Source organism: Mus caroli, chromosome X (genome assembly GCF_900094665.2).
Source record: "Mus caroli chromosome X, CAROLI_EIJ_v1.1, whole genome shotgun sequence".
NCBI classification, from domain to species: domain Eukaryota; kingdom Metazoa; phylum Chordata; class Mammalia; order Rodentia; family Muridae; genus Mus; species Mus caroli.
Window position 1 is genome coordinate 118467889 of NC_034589.1, and position 5478 is coordinate 118473366.

Consider the following 5478-nt stretch of genomic DNA (forward strand, 5'->3'; position numbering starts at 1 on the left):
ACTCCTATTATCCGTAGGTTTGGTCTTCTCATTGTGTCCTGGATTTCCTGGATATTTTGAGTTAGGATCTTTCTGCATTTTGTATTTTATTTGATTGTTGTGCCAATGTTCCCTATGGAATCTTCTGCATCTGATATTCTCTCTTCCATCTCTTGTATTCTGTTGCTGATGCTCACTCACATCTATGGTTCCTGATTTCTTTCCTGGAGTTTCTATCTCCAGCGTTGTCTCCCTTTGGGTTTTCTTCATTGTTTCTACTTCCTGTTTTAGGTCCTTAATAGTTTTGTTCAATTCCATCACCTGTTTGGTGGTGTTTTCCTGTAACACTCTAAGGGATTTTTGTGTTTCCTCTTTAAAAGCTTCTCGCTGTTTACCTGTGTTTTCTTATTTCCTTCTTAAGAAGTCCTCTATCATCATCATGAGAAGTAACTTTCAATCCATGTCATGCTTTTCTGGTGTGATGGTTTATCCAGGACTTGCCATGGTGGGAGAGTTTAGTTCTGATGATGCCAAGTAACCTTGGTTTCTGAATCTTCTGTTCTTATGCTTGCCACCAGCCATCTGATTATCTCACTTGCTTTCCTGCCCTCAGTATATCTGATTGGAGCCTATCCTTCCTATAATCCCAGTTGATTCAGGACTCCTCAGAGTCCAGCTTTCTCTGTGATCCTTTGAGTGTGGGCTCCTTTGAACCTAAGATTCTCTGTCTGTCAGAGATCTTGGCACTCAAGCTCCTCTGAGACCCTGAAATACTAGTGTGACCCAGCTCCTGTTATCCTGGGATCCTGTTGTCCTAAGATCCTGGGCATGTTACAGTGCCTGGAAATGGTGTCTCCTCTGAGGACCGTGGAGCTGTCTGGTCTGTTTGAAACCAAAGTAAACTAGAGCTGGTCAAAAGGAACCTGAGCCTCTGGTCAGGAAGGCCTCCGGTGTCTTTGTTCCTGCTGTCACAGGCCTGTCCACAATTGGATTGGAACTGATGTTGTGTTTTGCTCGCCAGTGATCCTAAGATAGCATGGAGATTCCTCTAGGGACCGTGGGGTGTCCGCAGACCCTGCGCCCAAGGTGACCCAGTTCTGGTGCCAACCAGAAAGGCATCATGTAACATTTTTAACTGAGTATTCAAGGGTTACTTCCGGCAACAGCTGAATAAATAAATAAATAAACAAACAAATAAATAAATATTAGCAATCTCTTTCCTAACTGCCTTCCTTTGAAAATTATAAGGGAGTTCTGCCAATGTGCCTAAATTGTACTCAGAATCCCCATTATATTGTTGTCTAGTGCAGTGGTTAGAATGAGAATAGCTCCCATGGACTCAAAGATTTGAATGGTTGGTCATTAGAGAATGGCACTATTTGAAAGGATTAGGCAGTATTGTGGCCTTGTTGGAGGAAGTGTGTCACTGGGGATGAACATTAAAGCTTTCAAAAAAGCCCAAGCCAGGCCTAGTGGCTCGCTCTTCCTGCTGCCTGCAAATCTAGGTATAGAACTCCTAAATATATCTACAGTACTATGTATGCCTGTGTGAACACCAGGCTCCCCACAATGATCATAGACTATACCTCTAAAACTGTAAGAAAGCACCAATTAAATGCTTTCTTTTATAAGACTTGCCTTGGTCATAGTATCTCTTCACAGCAATAGCACACTGATTAAGACATTTATCTCTCTGCCTATGTTCTTAAAAACTCTTAATAAATCTTTACCTAAAAGAACAGTCCAACTTGGTGTCTCCTTTGAACATCAAGTTTGAAACCTTTCATGTTACTACCTTTATATTATATCTGAAACTTTGAGCAAGAATTGCTGAATCCTAGCTAAATTAAAACTGAACAGGCAGCCGGGCATGGTGGCGCACGCCTTTAATCCCAGCACTTGGGAGGCAGAGGCAGGCGGATTTCTGAGTTCGAGGCCAGCCTGGTCTACAAAGTGAGTTCCAGGACAGTCAGGGCTATACAGAGAAACCCTGTCTTGAAAAAACAAACAAACAAAAAACAAACAAAAACAAAAACAAAACAAACAAACAACAACAAAAAAAAACAAACTGAACAGGCAGGACAGAAAGATGACTCTGTGGGTAAAGTGCTTGTTCCAAAGTCTGATGACTTGAGTTTGGTCATCAGAAGCCCTTGGTAGAAAGAAAGAATTAACTTTTCCATGTGGTGGAAGAAAAGAAATGTTTTCTGAATTGTCCTCTGACCTACATGCCATGACACCTGCATACACAACCCCTCACATATACCTATACACAAAGCAAAATTTTAAAAAGAGATAACTGAGCACTATCATTATAAATAAAATAATGTAGACTTGTACATATTTGAGAGACCTGTACAGTTAGCATGAATGCTACCTGTCTTTTCAACTCCATTTGTATGTATCTATTCAGTGTAAAATTATTCAAGATTTGCATTTGACATAATACCCAAGTCATTAGTGTTTATGATATAATACCATTTGTAGAAATATGTAAATATTGTGTAAATACAGATCTACAAGTCAAATATATTTGCAAAAAGAGTCCCAATATAGTTAATAATTCTGTTAACTCAAAGTGCTTTTCTTTTTTCTTCAAGATTTAACTTTCACTGGTGACACTGATATGTATCTCAATATATTCATTTAATAATTAGAGACATTTCATATTTGTAAATTCAAAGTTAACTGTATAATATGTATTCCAAGAAAGCAGGCCAAAGAGATGCTTTTTCCTAAATGACATTGAAAGAAATGATTAGCATGCTGCAGCACTTGTCTAACTCCTTTAGATTCATTAATTATTCAGGATTAATTCTGTGAAAATCCAGAGAATGCTTATGATGATGAGCTCTTAAGATATACAACTGTTCAAGGAGATAAGAACTGTTCATGAATTTATCATGTATTCAAATACACTATAAAGATCTTGGCTGCTATAAATGTCTCTTACTTTTTTATATAATTACTAAATATTGGTGGAGAATGCACATTAACATTTGCCCATTAAAATCAGATTACAATTTTCTGAACTATTAAGATTTATTAACCTTGTACAAGGTTATATACAAGCTATTCAAAGCCTTGTATTTGGGGAAGTATTTTATATACATTTGCCTTTTTCACATAAAATGTCTTATCTGATCATGCCAACAAGACTTTGATAGGCAAAGAGCAGTTTAGATGCTAACTGTATACCAGCTACAGTACTGACGGTTGAAAGTGTAGTCATCGAGCTAGATAATTAGGAAGTATATAGTTTAGCATGAGAGACCATTAACAAACATCAATAATGAATTATGGTAATTACTACAAAAAAGACAAGGGAGCTACAGAAAGACAAATGTTACATGTTGACTTTAGCTTCTAATTTTCTTATGTTTATATTTATGTGGAAATAGGTATGTATATAATTAGGAAACTAGGAGAGATCAATGGGAATGGAAAAAATGCCTTAAACATGAAGAATATGGAAGGGGAAGAGAAGGTCAATCCAAACTATATATGGAAACTCCAAGGAAATATAGTATTTTGTGTAATAATTTTTAAAGTGTTACTGTACAAAAGAGTCAAACCAGGCTGTTCTTACACCAGGTAAAGAAGGAGCCTTGATAGATATTTGGGAAGAACAGCATAACAATTTTTTGTAAGATATTCTCAATATTTTATACTAGTTTATGGTGACGGCTGTGGGAACACCAGGAGGGAAATGAGAGAAAAATCTCAGACACACAGATCTGGACAAGACTGAAAAATAGAATAGCATTAGAACCCGTAGTAAAAGGGATGATCACTCACATGAACTACAAAGGACCATGAAATAACAAGCATAGTGGCATCTTCTTATATAGAAAATGATTGTAAAATAGGCATTAGGCAGAAGGATCTGAAAGCTACCTCCTAAGTGTTAATAGCTCTCATTCTTTCTGGTTATGATGGCTTATGAGCACTGTCTGACATCATATGTTCTGTACTTATGTATATGCATGTGACTGATGAATATATATATTAATTTTGTAATAAGAAAGTATAATACATGGTGAATTAGCTTTTATTCATTTAGTCAATCTTAATTTTTCCCTTTCCCTAAAAGCGCCATTGAGTGAGCACTAATGAAGAGGAAAACTTGGATACATAGGGAGATATGGTTTCAGCAGATAAGAGAGCATTTGCTACCCTTACAGAGGACTGGAGTTTGGTTCCCTGTTCCCACATAAAGATTTGACACTCTCTTTTGGCCTCTGAGGACACACACACACACATAGAGTACCTTAAATATGTATCATTTTTTGCAGTTATAACCAATGTCTTCTTGAAATTTACATTATTGGTAGATATAGTCATCCAAAAGATTATTGAATAGCACCAATGAAATTATGTTTACTTTGATCTATCCCTTATCAATTATCTCTCTCCTCTACTTTCTCTATACTCCTATATTTCTATTTTACTCTCTAGGAAATCAGTATTTTTAGTGTCTGTGTATGTGGGAAATTGTGTGCTGTTTATCTTCCTTTGCTTGGCCCATTTTCCATTAATAAAATGCTCTTCAATTTCATCTATGTTGCATAAAGTGACAGGAAATCATTCTTTTCACAAAGAAAATGAAACAAATGGGAAATGCATATTTTTGCCTGCTTGTTTAATGTAGCCTCATTCACAAGTATCCAGAGAGTTTCCTACAATGGGAAACTTCAGAGTTTTGTGTTATTTATGTATTTATGTATGTATTTATTTATTTATCTATTCACTTTATGTCCCTATCACAACCCCTCCCTCCCTCCTCTCTTCCCAGTCCCACCCTTGCAAATCCCTATTCCCATTGCCCCCTACCCTTCTCCCCATTACATAACTAAATTAGTAAACCTAGGCCTCATGTCACATACCACAGAATGTCATGAGCTCATAGAGGCCATCCTAAACTACTAGGTGAAATCTTGTCTCACTTAAAACCGCTATTGTGTATGTTCACACAGAATTCTGTTCAGCTATGGCAAAGGAACAAATCTTGTTTTATGGGGAACTCCTTGAACATGTGTGACAATGTCGATATAAAAATTCAGAAAATAATTGATACTCATATTTTTTATTCCTGACAATTAACTTAATAAGAAATAGGTTACAGTTTGCCAGCTGTGATTGAAGAAGCAACAACCATTTTCTCAAATGTTCAATGGATGAAATGATGACATGTTGATTGTAAAATGCCATTAATTCTTTTTTTCCCTTTTTTTATTAGGTATTTTCTTCATTTACATTTCCAATGCTATCCCAAAAGTCCCCCATGCCCTTCCCCGCCAACTCTTCTCCCCCCACCCACTCCCACTTCTTGGCCCTGGTGTTCCCCTGTACGGGGGCATATAAAGTTTGCAAGTCCAATGGGCCTCTCTTTCCACTGATGGACGACTAGGCCATCTTCTGCTACATATGCAGCTAGAGACACGAGCTCCGGGGGGTACTGGTTAGTTCATATTGTTGTTCCACCTATAGGGTTGCAGA